The following is a 14,036-nucleotide window of genomic DNA, read 5'->3' on the forward strand; positions in this document are numbered from 1 at the left end:
ATAGCTTTATTTTGATAATAAAACACATTGTAAATGGTTACCTTTGGATTCCACGAAAATGATTAGTGTTTCTTTTAAATTTTGTTTTTCACTTGTATAAATAGAACCGATTTGGAAGATTAATCATTATTATTGAAAGATATAGTCAAATGCTACAAGCCTGAAAATTTTACTAGTTTCAGCCTCACGAATTTTGATAAAAACAACCTTTGGTGGGAACTTGTTTTATATCGGTCATGAAAAGCATCAATAACAAAACGAAGGTTCTCTATAGAAAAGTTGTCTTAAAAAAACTCTATAATTGTTGTCCAGAGCTATTCTTAAGGAATCAATGACTTCCTCCCCACTTAGGGAATTACAAGTTTCAAAGAGTAATCCAACTATGCACTATAAACTTAAAGAATAAGAGGTCTCATCAAGAGCCGGCTTATCATGATCATAGAGATTATAACTAGCTGACATTGCCAAAACTGCATACCAAAATAGGTAAATGACTCAAGATTGTTTCAATCAAAATACAAGCGGTCTCATCATAAGCCAACTTGTTCAGCAAAGTTATAAATCAAGTGAATGGCACTGTCAAAATTTGGCCACCAAACCAAGATAGCACTTTCTGATTCTATTTTCGTAGGACAACTAAAATCGAAGGTCGGCCAACCGACGCTCCTAAAGTCGATGCTGAATGCTTGTGATCTAAGAGAAAAGATGAATAGTTATTTTTTAGATACAATTTTAGTTTTATTTTGATTTATTTTTGCCTTAGATGAGGACGGTCATTTAAACCTCCTCCTATATTTTTGTAATAAACTATTTTTAGTCTTTAGTTAGTAGTATTTAAACCCCTCTCATGCATTTGGAGAGGGGTTCAGAATTTTTTCAAAAACAGTTCTTTAGAACATGCACTTCTGAACCCTCTAAGGAGGTTTTGATGAATGGATGGAATGAGATTTATTGATATCTGTGTTGAATGTCTGCTACTAAAATGCACTTCTGTACTCTTAGTAGAAATTGAATCATAAGAAGATAAATCTATATTGCTGAAGCTCATGAGTAGGGCTTAGTATCAATGGTACTTTTATCTCTTAATGATTTCTGCTTATGTGTCAAGTAATATGTTATGTTTAGTTTTTTATATATGAAAGCTTGAATGTTTAAGTTATCATTTGGCATTTTTGTACGGTGGTGACTATTCTGTTTATGCTGAGTGTATGAATAACTTATTATGCAATATGCTTCTCACAATTGTTTCGGCTAATTTCTTATACGAAACAATTCACTTTTAATGAATTCTTTTCTTGTAGCAATTGAATGATCTTTATTACCGATTGCTGTTAGAAACTATTTTAGATCGTATAAGTGAAGAGTTAATCCCGGGATAGTTTTAGATTTAGACGTTTCCGTTCATTAGAATAAAATTGCATGTTTTAGATTAGATTTAGATTAAAAGAATTTTATTTAGAAACTTTTAGAAAAGAAAACATCATCCCTTAGCATCATCGTAAACAAATTGGGAAACTGGTCCCATTATCCCCAGTCGGACCCACCATCCCAAATAGAAAAGGAGCTGCTTTCAAGGTCTAGACTGGGTGGGTATCACCCTTGTTGTAGACCCGATTTTCGGGGCTTCAATAGGTGCAAACCCTTAGCTTCTCTTGATATCTTTGAAACCTATAAATTATTCAAATGAAACGTATACGTTAGTAGAAACATAAAACATATTCATGATATTAACTTTAAACCATATAAATGAACAATTACGCATCAATGTAAGATTCATAAACGAATTACAATATAAATAGATGCATAAACACATTTAATATTTAAAACAGAACAAAATTAATTTATTGAAGTTAGCTACAATTAAAGTGGAGAAATACGACCTGAGTCCTTCTCCCACTCCAAGTGGAACCATCCTCCGGATCCGTCCTTTCCCGACCTCAACAATCTTCCTCCATCACCAATACAAGGATATCTTCAAGAAAGATGAAGGATGTCTCTAACAAGGAAACAAGGGTTTCCTAAAGCTTTAGGGAGTGTAGGAGGCACAGGGATTTCATCAGACTCGATCAAGGATAATCTCACTATAGTATCAATATCTCTTCTCTTCTCCCTTAAGGCCTTCCCATGTAGGTTTATTTATACTTCTCCAAATTAGTTTTTTTAGTTGGGAAATAGTTGGGCCACGAGAAATAGGAGGTGAGTAACAGGTAAAAATCGTGAACTCCGCCTAAAATTAAGGAATATATATATATATTTTAAGTGTTTTAACATATGTACGCGAGTTGGGTATATGCTGACCCAAGTGTACACACTTTTATCACAGGGCAAAGTAGTGTATAGGGAATAAAACATTATTTTTTAGATTTTGGACCAAGTCTAGAAGGAAGGGTTTCCCTAGGCCATAATTAGAGTATCAAATCTACCAAGAGTGGTAAATGGTGCTACAACACACTGGAAGAACTTTGGGCCTAAATAAGCTACATGGGAGATGACAGATCATATGCGGGCCCTATATTCTTCATTGTTTGTCAGTTAAGGCAAAGCAGTTTTGGTTGATGTTGGTATATGTTTGGCATATGTCTTGATGATGTTTTGGTATATGTATGTATATGTATATGGATGTAAATACCACCATGAGCTAATTTATAAAGCTCTAATAAGCAGTATGGGTGACATAATATTATGTTCGTTATATTGTCATGTTGTCATGATGTTTTTATTCTGAACACGTCTTTCAATGTAAATACTAAAATGAGCTTGGGAAGTATGTTCACTTTTCGATGGTTTTTCTGAGGTGACGGTGTGTTTGAGCAATAAGGACAATGTTCCCCAAGGGGGAGGGCTCTCTAACAACCCTGGTGAAAAGTTCATGTAATAAAAGTTAATAAAGGAAAAATAAGACCACGGTTAAGGGACACTTGTTCAAAGTTGAATGTTGGGCAAGGATATTTTAGTGGGCATCATTGGATGTGTGTTTTGGCTAAGGAAAATTGACAAAGGCTAAGTCAAAGGCATTAAAAGAAAAAAAGGCATTTTGGCACATTTATTTATGAAAATAAAGGAGGTGAAAGGTCACAGGTTGCAAGTGAGGAGGAAATTGAAGGAAAATAATGGAAAATGAAGAAATTAGAGGCCTCATGTACAAAAAGGCTTATGAGGATCAATTCATGGATTTTGTCAATTTCAAGTTTCGAGATCTCTCATTATTCTCTCTCTCTCACTCACTCTTGGTCACTTAGAGCTTTCTTGGAAGGCAAGCAAGGATCTATTAGTGTCAGTATTTTCATCCTGCCATCAATGATCAAAAATCCTCTTTTCGTATCATTTTAAGGGTCCCACTCAATTTTTTTTATCATTCCACTAGGTCATGCAAAAAAATTAGTCACTGATGGTCGTCCTAGCCCAAAAACATCACTCTTCCCTAAATGTGATTACTTTCTGGCATAGTTTCATATCTTGTTGAATGTACATCATCCATAAAGTTATTTTTATCATGCCATTTGTCTTAGTCATGAGGTCATTATGTCATCTTGAAATTCAGTCCTTCAAGGTCTCATTAGGTCTTTTAGGGTTTTTCAAGGTTTCATTAGGTCATTAGGGTTGCTAAGGTTCCATTCCATTGCATAAGACCAGAAAGTAAAGGGTGATCAAATAACATCCCTTCACCATGTGAAGATGATTCGTAAAGAGAAATGCTTATTTCATTATGTAATTTTATGTCTTTTAAATGTAATAATTTCACCATCCCAAGCTGTTAACTTAGTGTTGCAAAGATGACAAACCATCAAAAAGTCAATTTGTCAAAGGAAATGGTCAAGTGAAAGGGGAAAGTTTCAAAGGGTTAAGTGCATGCCAAAGGGAGTTGTCTTTTCCCAAGGGTGTTCAAATCATCATTTTCCACAAGCACTAAACCCTAATTTCCTCGCCCATTGAGCTAGGGTTGGACATGGAATTAGATACATCTGAATATATGATGCATAAGGGAGGTCATTTTAGGAAGTATGAGGCCATTCCAACTCATACACATCATGTCCATCATTTTTCAATAATCCATTCCAAGGGACAAATCATTTGCCACACATAGGGCTGGTTTTTCTTCAAACTATGTTTTAGACCAAACAAGGATGAATTTGGAAAAAGCGAGAGAGGGGTTTGTCCATAATAGGCCAAGGATGAAAACCCTCCTTCATGTTTTACACAGGTGTTATGGTTTTAGAGAAATGTCAAAACTAAATTTGCTACAAGAGAGTTGCTGCACTTCTACAGTGACTTTGGGCAAATCAATTTTTCTTCTATCGGGATTGTCCAAATGACCTTCTTGATGAGCCAAATGATAACTAGAGAGAAATATCTTTCCAATGAGCTATAATGGTCTCAATTTGGAGTTGAGGAAGACCTCTAAAAGTTTCCTGCAAGATAACACTTCATTTGCACCCTCATTCTGTACTTTTTGACCAGTCTTGGGAAAATTGACTTTTCAAGGGCCATAATGGATCATTTTCAGTTCTTGATAGGTTCATTGTGTATCCAAGAGAGAGACCTTTCTAATGAGATATCATGGGCTCAATTTGGACACCGAGAAGGTAGTCAAAATGAAGCTGTAAGTTGGAGGGTGTGTTTAACCAACACGTTGCGCGCTGGGTAGAGTTGCTACGCACCTGTGCAGTGAAAGGCGCATTTGCCAGACCGAGCCAGAGAAAATTTCAATGGCACTGTGTGCCTATGCGTTGAAGACGACGTTTATCAAGGACACTACACGTTGGAACTTGGTGCTGCACGTTTGGCTAGTAAAGCCTGACAAACCCGAGGAGCACCAAAACACCACTTTTCTTCATCTTCTCAAGCTACAAAGGCTTCTATTACCTACATACAACAAGTAAGTGGCCCAGTATCTCTTTTTCTCCATCAATTAAGAAAGTTGGCACCCTAAATTGTAAAACCTTAGCAAAGCCTTTCTTTTATGTTTCCAAAATCACCTATTTGATCAGAATTACAACACTTCATAGACTTTGTCACCCTCAAATCATCCTTGCCTTTAGTTCATTCAATATCCCTCACTATTTCACTCACCTTGACCCACATATCAGTCCCTCAAGTTTCCATCTTAAAAACATGGCAGAAGAGAATCACACTAGTTCAGAAGAAGGAGAAAGAGGTAGGTGTTTACTCCACGGAATGATCTGAAAATGGAATGTACTTGTTTAAGGGTGCAAGGTATCCATTTCCAATAATTTCAACTGTGAGCTAGACACTCCAAATGACCTCTAAAAATGTGTAAAATTCTTATTTCTTATACAAAGATAGACTGTAGGGGCATTCACTGGACATGTCACCTCTAAAAAGAGGATGAGTTCCAGGGGCTACCTAGCCCTCTACAGGCTCTGCCTAAAGAAATAACGAAGTAAACACTTAGAAGTCTTTGAAATACACATACTTGAAGTTTGATATCTTGCGGAATAAGAAAAATAACTTTCTGCAGCTAAATAGGTGATTATGTGTGTTATGGAAGTTATGTGTATTTGCTATTTAACGCTTTATATCAGTTTTGTTTAACATATCATCTTCAGCAAATAAAGACATCAAAATGATAAAGCAGTTCACCCCCCCTCTGGGCTACATCTACTGGACCAAACCTCTCAAACTAGGCTTGTCCTCTTGTATTAAAAATGCTACAAAGGATAATACAAGAATATGAGTGTCTCGAAAGACTGATCTGACTATAAATACAGAATCAGAAGATAGTAATTAGCTAAACATGCTCTTTCCCAAACACTAAACAGTGAAATTTGTACCTTATACAGTACTTTCCCCAATTGGCCCTGGTGGCCCTTTAAACTTGCATGGAGAATTTCGAGGTGAAGATGACCTCAATTGGTTCTGAAACCTCTACCATTAGACTCAGAAGGTCGAAAATAGCAGACATAGGCTTTTGAATCACCAAAAATGGATGAACATAGCCCCCAAACAGCTCCAACACTAAAATGGCCCTAGTGGCCCTGAAAGCTTCCCTGAAGCTAAAAAGTGAGAAGAATGCCTCAACAAGCAAAACGAGCTATAGAAATGGATTCAGAATGCTGAAAAAGTTTAGGAATGACCTTCGTTCCACATTCAGTGGCTGCACAATTCCCAATGTAGCTCCCAAACTGATTTGGCCTTGGTGGCTCCTAGAACTTCCACGAAGCTAAAACACCTGCAAATGACCTCAGATGGCTATGAAACCTATGCCAACGGCTTCAGAAGGTCGAAGATACCCAAAATCAAAAGAAAATTTGTCCAAAACTACCTTTCCTAGCCAAAGTTATGGCCAATTAAAGTTTCTCCAGTCTGCCCCTAGAAAAACTCCAGCTAACTGTAGTTGGGGCCAGTTAGGCCCGCCAAATATGGCGGGTCCGCCCAAATTTGGCGCTCCTGCAAAATTTCCGCCAACTTAACTGCAGTTATAATAAATACATGTGACCAAAAATTTCGGCTGGCAGTTTGCATCGGATTTCGTGCCCGGCGGTTAAGGGGGTTGAGCCCACGGTTATGGGCCGAGGGTCACATGAAATGGGGGCTGGCCCCCTTCGGGCCCCGCCAAAAGCCAGTTTAAAATTCATATAAAATTCTGCCGCCATCCTAACAAGAACTGTCGTGTGGTGCAATGGTAAGGCGTGGGGCTTGTTGTCAAGAGGTCGCGGGTTCGATCCTCCATCCGACCAGAATTTTAATATGCACCCAACACACTTGCTGACGTCATCATGGGCCACGTGGCGGCCTCTGGGCCTGCCACGTGGCAGCTTCTGATTCGCTGCCCAAAAGGAATATTCCCCGAAATATTCCAAGGAATATTCCGTGGAATATTCTTTTTTAATTTTTTTTTTTAAATTCAAAAATTAAGGGTTATTGGGCGATTTTGTTTTTGGCATAACTTTCTCATACGGCAACCGTTTTTCGAACCGTTTGCGGCACCGGAATTAGGAAGACGAGATCTATCCATTCGTTTAGGTTCCAATCAGTTCCAAGCACTTTCATTTTTTACCATTTTACGACACTTGGTCCTGAGCTCCTGATCACGGAAAGTGGGAGGGGCCTTGCCTTCATCATCAGAATTATAGGTTAAAGGAAAAGAGAAAATGGTGGAGGAAGTAGAGGTCAAACAGCACCATGAAAAAGATGACACTCAAAAGGAGTTTCTCCTTGTGGACACTAGTGATGAGGAGGGAAAAAAACTTCTCAAGCTGCCTTGAGAGCAAAGGATGCCAAAATCTGGGAGCTTGAGGTCAGTTTACAAAGAGCCCAATATGTTATCTCCTTTTATGAGCAAGAGAACAAGCAGCTAGAGGTCAAGCAGGAGTTGATGCAAACCAAGTACATCAAGGCAAAGAGGGAGGCTGAGAAAGCCAAGTTTCAACTTGATGAGGCTTATGGAGATTATGGAGAGCTGGATGATGAACAGGGACAAAGAAAAAGGCCAAGAACAAGAGGATTGAAAAAATCCTTAGAGATTGAGAGACAAAAAGAGGAAAAATTGGAGGAGCAGCTCACTCTATGAGCAATTGGTCAAGGACATAGCTAGGAACAGAGAGTCTTGGCTTGAGAAAGTGAACACACACTTGGAGACCCTCTTGGACAAAGCAAATAGAGATGTTGAGATACAAAGGAAGATGGCCAAGTATTATACAAGGAGAAACCAAGTGGCAAGGAGTAAGCTCAAAGGAGCTCATGAGAAAATTGACAAATTGACCAAGAAAGAGGAGAGGAGGAGACTTGAAATGCTTGCTGAGGCATCCCTACATGCCTCTAACCTTTGATCAATCATAAAATTATATATTTGGGCATGTTGAACCATTTTTGAGCTTGAAGGAAATTGTTGTGTTTTTCAGTCCACTTTTTGCATAGTCATGGAGGGAAAACACACTCTTTTTTGAGGCATCTAATCAACAAAATGACAGAATTTTTAGGTTTCTAGTGATGAGTACATACACCCTGTACTTTTTCTAAGGATCTAGAGGAGAACTGGTTCGTCAGGAGGTCAAAAAACAACCAATAAATGACCGTTATGCCATCTTTTTGCCCTGGGCGCTGCGCGCTACGCAATGTTGGGAGATTTGGTTTTTGACTGAGCAAATGAGATCCAAATTCATAATTTCAAGTTGTTCTGGAAAGTAGATAGGCATAGGTTTCCAAAAATCTATTGTGGGCCCAATTTGGACATCGAGAAAGCCTCCAAAAGTGCAGCTAAATTTGAAGGGCGCACCTGGCATTGGTGTTTTGCACCTAGCACTGGCGCTGCATGTTTGACACTTGTTGTGTGTGGAGCATGATTGTTCAAAGGTCTTTGTTTCAGCCGAATGTATACCCCATGAAGTCTTGTACACCCCTCCACACGGGGGGGGTGCGGGGGGGACTTGTCCCCCCCACGGGGGTCCGGGGGGGCCGATCCCCCCCGGTTGGGGGGTCTGGGGGCCAGCGGTCCCTCGGCAGGGGTTCGGGGGAAGCGCCCCCGAAGCTAAAAACAAATGTATAATTGCCTTGTAAAAGTATAGTAATTTCTAGTCAATCTGGGCCGTTCATTAGGCGGGCGATTTGACGGTAGAACTTATGTTTAGTTTAGGGTTTTTTTTCCCTAGAAGGCAACCCCTCTCTTTGTATGAGGGTATTGTATTTGAGGCTGTGATATAGATGTGTATTCTGTGAGCGAGAAACAGAGAGGTGAGACTGTGAGAGAAAACAGAGGATATTACAGCGGATTTGCTGTAGGTTGTGTCTCTTCATTTTGCTGGATAGTAGAAAGGAAGGACTAGCTGTTCGGGGTGGACGTAGCCCAAACTGGGTGAACCACGTATATCTGTGTCTCTCTTGTTTTGTGCATTTTCTGTGTTTATATTTCTGCAATATTTTATGTGTTCCATTGCTCCATAATATATATAATTTTCTAACAACTGGTATCAAAGCCAAAGGTCTATTTGGCTGATAAACTCGCAGGAAAGAAGGGTTCCTGGTTCGAGTGGGAGCAATGGCGGAAGATGGTAAGTTTAGGGTCGAGAAATTTAACGGCCAAAACTTCTCGCTGTGGAAGATGCAGATGGAATATTATCTGTATCAGAAAGATCTATACCTACCATTGGGCGGAAAAACAAAGATGCCGACGGGTATGAAAGACGAAGAATGGAACCTTCTCGATAGAAAGGCACTCGGAACAATACGGTTGTGCCTTGCTGCGTCAGTCGCCTTCAACATTTCGAAGGAAACCACGACATAGGGTTTGATGCAGACGTTGTCGAAACTATATGAAAAACCCTCGGCCTCAAACAAGGTATTTCTTATGAAACGGTTATTTAATATGAATATGTCGGAAGGTGGATCTGTTGCAAACCATTTAAATGATTTTAATACAGTTACAAGTCAGTTAAGTTCTGTAGGGGTAAGCTTTGATGATGAAGTTAGAGCTCTGTTATTCTTGTGCTCATTACCAGAAAGTTGGAATGGTTTGGTAATGGCCATTAGTAACTCCGTTTCTGGATCTAGTACTTTAAAGTTTGATGATGTTGTCGGTGCTATCCTTAGTGAGGAAATGCGATGGAAAAGCTTCGGTGAGACATTGGGAAATGCTTTGAGTGCAGAGTCTAGAGGAAGAAAAATGGAAAGAGGAAAGAGCTTAGGATATCGCAGTAAATCAAGGAAAGGCAGATCCAAGTCCAGATCAAGGATAGTGTGCTGGAAATGTGGAAAGAAAGGACACCTAAAGAAAGATTGTAGATCTCGGAAGGGAAAGGAAGGAGATGCACAGCAAGAAAACAATCATGAAGCAAATGTGATAGGTGAGGTGTTACAAGATTCTTTGATTCTTTCTTTTGAAAATATTACTGATTCCTGGGTGGTAGATTCAGGGGCTTCATTCCATGCCACACTTGATAAGAAATACTTTCATGACTATGTTCAAGGAGATTTTGGACAAGTTCGTCTGGGTGATGATAAAACCTGTAAAATCGTTGGAATGGGTAAGGTTCTTGTAAAACAGTAGAATGGAAACCAATGGCTATTAAAGGAGGTAAGGCATGTTCCAGATCTAAAGAAAAATCTGATTTCAACAGGGCAGTTAGGCGATGAAGGTTGTGTGACAACTTTCACAGATAAAGCTTGGAAGGTCACCAAAGGAGCCCTGGTAATAGCAAAAGACGAAAAGGTTGGTACATTGTATTTATGCAATGGTATTTCTAACTCTGTTAATGCTTTAACTTGCAAAGGAGCAGATGCAACATTATGGCATCATAAGCTCAGACACATGAGTGAAAAGGGGATGAAGATTCTTCACTCAAGGAATTTGTTGCCGGGTTTGAAGAATGTTGATTTGGACTTCTGTGAGAATTGCATTTATGGAAAACAGAAGAGAGTCAGATTTCTCAGAGTTGGGAAAGAAAAGAAGAATGAAAAATTAGAGCTTGTGCATACAGATGTATGGGGACTTGCTCAGGTATCATCTCTCGGTGGCTCTCGTTATTATGTTACTTTTATTGATGATGCAACTAGAAAAACTTGGATTTATTGTATTAAGAATAAATCTGATGTATTTGATACTTTCAAGAAATGGAAAGCTTTGGTTTAGATTGAGACAGGAAAGAAATTGAAGTGTCTTAGATCAGACAATGGAGGTGAATATTGCAGCAAAGAGTTTGATAGGTACTGTTCAGAGCATGGAATTCGCAGAGAGAAGACAGTTCCAAGAACACCACAAGAAAATGGTGTGTCAGAAAGGATGAACAGAACAATCATGGAGCGTGCAAGGTGCATGAGATTGCATGCAGGATTGCCTTTATAGTTTTGGGCAGATGTTGTAGATACTGCTTTTTATCTAATAAACAGAGGGCCTTCAAGTTCCTTGGATAGTGGTGTTCCAGAGTAAGCATGGACAGGTAAAAAGGTAAACTACTCTATTTTAAAGCCTTTTGGTTGTGAGGCCTTTGTCCATATTGATAAAGAAAATAGAACAAAGCTTGAGGCAAATTCAAAGAAATGTACCTTTATTGGATATGGTGTTAATGATTTTGGTTATCGCTTATATGATTACGAAAATCACAAAATCATTAGGAGAAGAGATGTAATATTCAATGAAAAGGTCTTGTATAAGAATCAGTTGCAGGAAAAGAAACAAGAAAAGGAAAACAAGGAATACGCAGTTCTTGATGAAATCACTTAAAAAGGAAAGGTGCCTGAAAATAATAATAATCAACAACCACAACAACAACAACCACCACAACAACAACAGGCACCCCAAACACCTGAAAGTGGTGTTAGAGGATCTACCAGGATAAGTAGAACCCCTGAACGATACTCTCCTTCATTATATTATTTATTGTTGACTGATTCCGGTGAACCCGAATGTTATGAAGAAGCAATGCAGGTTGAAAGCAGGAAGAAGTGGGAGGTAGCCATGGAAGAAGAGATGGACTCCTTAATGCATAACCAAACTTGGGATTTAGTCAGGTTGCCTGTAGGAAAAACTACATTGAAGAATAAATGGGTTTACAGGCTGAAGGAAGAAGATGGAGGAAAACAGAGGTATAAAGCTAGACTTGTGGTGAAGGGGTTTGCACAGAAGAAAGGTATTGATTTTGATGAAATATTTTCTCCTGTTGTTAAAATGACTTCAATCAGAACCATTTTAAGTCTTGTAGCAGCTGAAGATTTGCATCTTGAGCAGTTAGATGTAAAGACAACCTTTCTCCATGGGGATTTGGAGGAAGAGATATATATGCAGCAGCCACAAGGATATGAGGTGAAAGGGAAGGAGAAACTAGTGTGCAGGTTGAAGAAGAGCTTGTATGGCTTAAAACAGGCTCCAAGGCAGTGGTATCTAAAATTTGACAAGTTTATGTCTGAACAAGGATCTAACATGCAGGAAATAAATGTGCTCAAAAGAAAATTGGAAAATTCATTTGCAATGAAGGATTTGGGAGCTACAAAACAAATCCTTGGTATGAGAATAACTAGAGACATGAAAAATCGTAAATTAACATTGTCTCAGAATGAGTACATACAAAAGGTGTTGAAAAGATTTAACATGCACAATGCAAAACCAGTTAGTACACCTTTTGCTAGCCATTTCAAACTTAGCAAGGAAATGTGCCCAAAGACCCAAGAAGACATGGATTATATGTCTAAAGTTCCATATGCATCAGCAGTTGGAAGCTTAATGTATGCAATGGTCTGCACAAGGCCTGATATTGCACATGCAGTGGGAGTTGTAAGCAGGTACATGAACAATCCAGGAAAGGAACATTGGATGGCAGTGAAATGGGTTCTCAGATATTTGAAAGGTACCACAAATAAAGCATTATGCTTTGGTGGTTCAAACATCTCCCTACAAGGATATGTTGATGCAGATATGGCAGGTGACAGAGATAATAGGAGGAGCACTACAGGATATGTATTTACTATTGGAGGAACAACTGTCAGTTGGGTTTCAAAAATCCAAAGTGTTGTTGCACTTTCAACAACAGAAGCAGAGTATGTTGCTGCTACAGAGGCTAGTAAAGAAATGATTTGGTTACAAAGGTTTATGGGTGAATTGGGTAAGGAGCATGATATGGGCACGTTATACAGTGATAGTCAAAGTGCCATTCATCTTGCAAATAACTCAGCATTTCATTCCAGGACTAAACACATACAGCTCAAGTACCATTTCATACAATCAGTGTTGGAAGATGGAGAGTTGAAGCTGGAAAAGATACACACTAGCAAGAATCCCGCAGATATGCTAACAAAAGTTGTAACCAGGGAGAAACTAAGAACATGCTCAGTTTCAATTGGTATTCAAGAATGACGATGAAGATGAAAAATAGCTAGGTCCAAAGAGGAGTCATTGTCCAGCAAATGAAGCAGCAGTGGAGTTGCTATAATCATTCTCCAAGTGGGAGATTGTTGTGTGTGGAGCATGATTGTTCAAAGGTCTTTGTTTCAGCCGGATGTATACCCCAGGAAGTCTTGTACACCCCTCCACGCGGGGGGGACTTGTCCCCCCCGCGGGGGTCTGGGGGGGCCGATCCCCCCCGACTGGGGGGTCTGGGGGCCAGCGGTCCCCCGGCGGGGGCTCGGGGGTGCTGCCCCCGAAGCTAAAAACAAATGTAAAATTGCCTTGTAAAAGTATAGTAATTTCTAGTCAATCTAGGTTGTTCATTAGGCGGATGATCTGACGGTAGAACTTATGTTTAGTTTAGGGTTTTTTGCCCTAGAAGGCAACCCCTCTCTTTGTATGAGGGTATTGTATTTGAGGCTGTGATATAGATGTGTATTCTGTGAGCGAGAAACAGAGAGGTGAGACTGTGAGAGAAAACAGAGGATATTACAGCGGATTTGCTGTAGGTTGCGTCTCTTCATTTTGCTGGATAATAGAAAGGAAGGACTGGCTGTTCGGGGTGGACGTAGCCCAAACTGGGTGAACCACGTATATCTGTGTCTCTCTTGTTTTGTGCATTTTCTGTGTTTATATTTCTGCAATATTTTATGTGTTCCATTGCTCCGTAATATATAATTTTCTAACAACACTTTGTCCATATTTTCACTGTTTCATCCCAGTTTTCACTTTCACCTTGGAAAATCGTGAATTTTTCTATGTAAATGATGATTTAAATGTAATTGTCATGTTTCTAGTACTTACTAGGGTAAATACATTAGGTAAATCAAGTTCATGAGGTGTAATGAATCAGTTTTCTTGGATTAGGGATGAGTCCCTTTGACCACCCTATTCTCTTGTTATCAGTTCAGTCTTTCTGGTATCTTTCCCTCTTCTCATGGATTCAACCCCCTGAGGTTAGGATGGGTGGTTTTAAGCCTATATTATGAATTTCCCTAGTCATTTTTAGAGGTTGGACTGAGTTGGATGCTCAGGCTTTGAGTAGACATCATTTTGTATCAGTTTTCAGCAGGAGATTAATGAAAAGTTGCAGCTATTTCTTTGGGATCCATGTGGTATGATGTTCAGTTCAGTTTTCTCTATTGTGATCATATGTTAAATATTTTTTTGTACTTCATCAATCATTTCATTTCTTTTAAGTGGA

Source organism: Pinus tabuliformis, chromosome Q, assembly GCF_031772625.1.
Source record: "Pinus tabuliformis cultivar Carrire ecotype Pingquan chromosome Q, CPIR1, whole genome shotgun sequence".
Lineage (NCBI taxonomy): Eukaryota > Viridiplantae > Streptophyta > Pinopsida > Pinales > Pinaceae > Pinus > Pinus tabuliformis.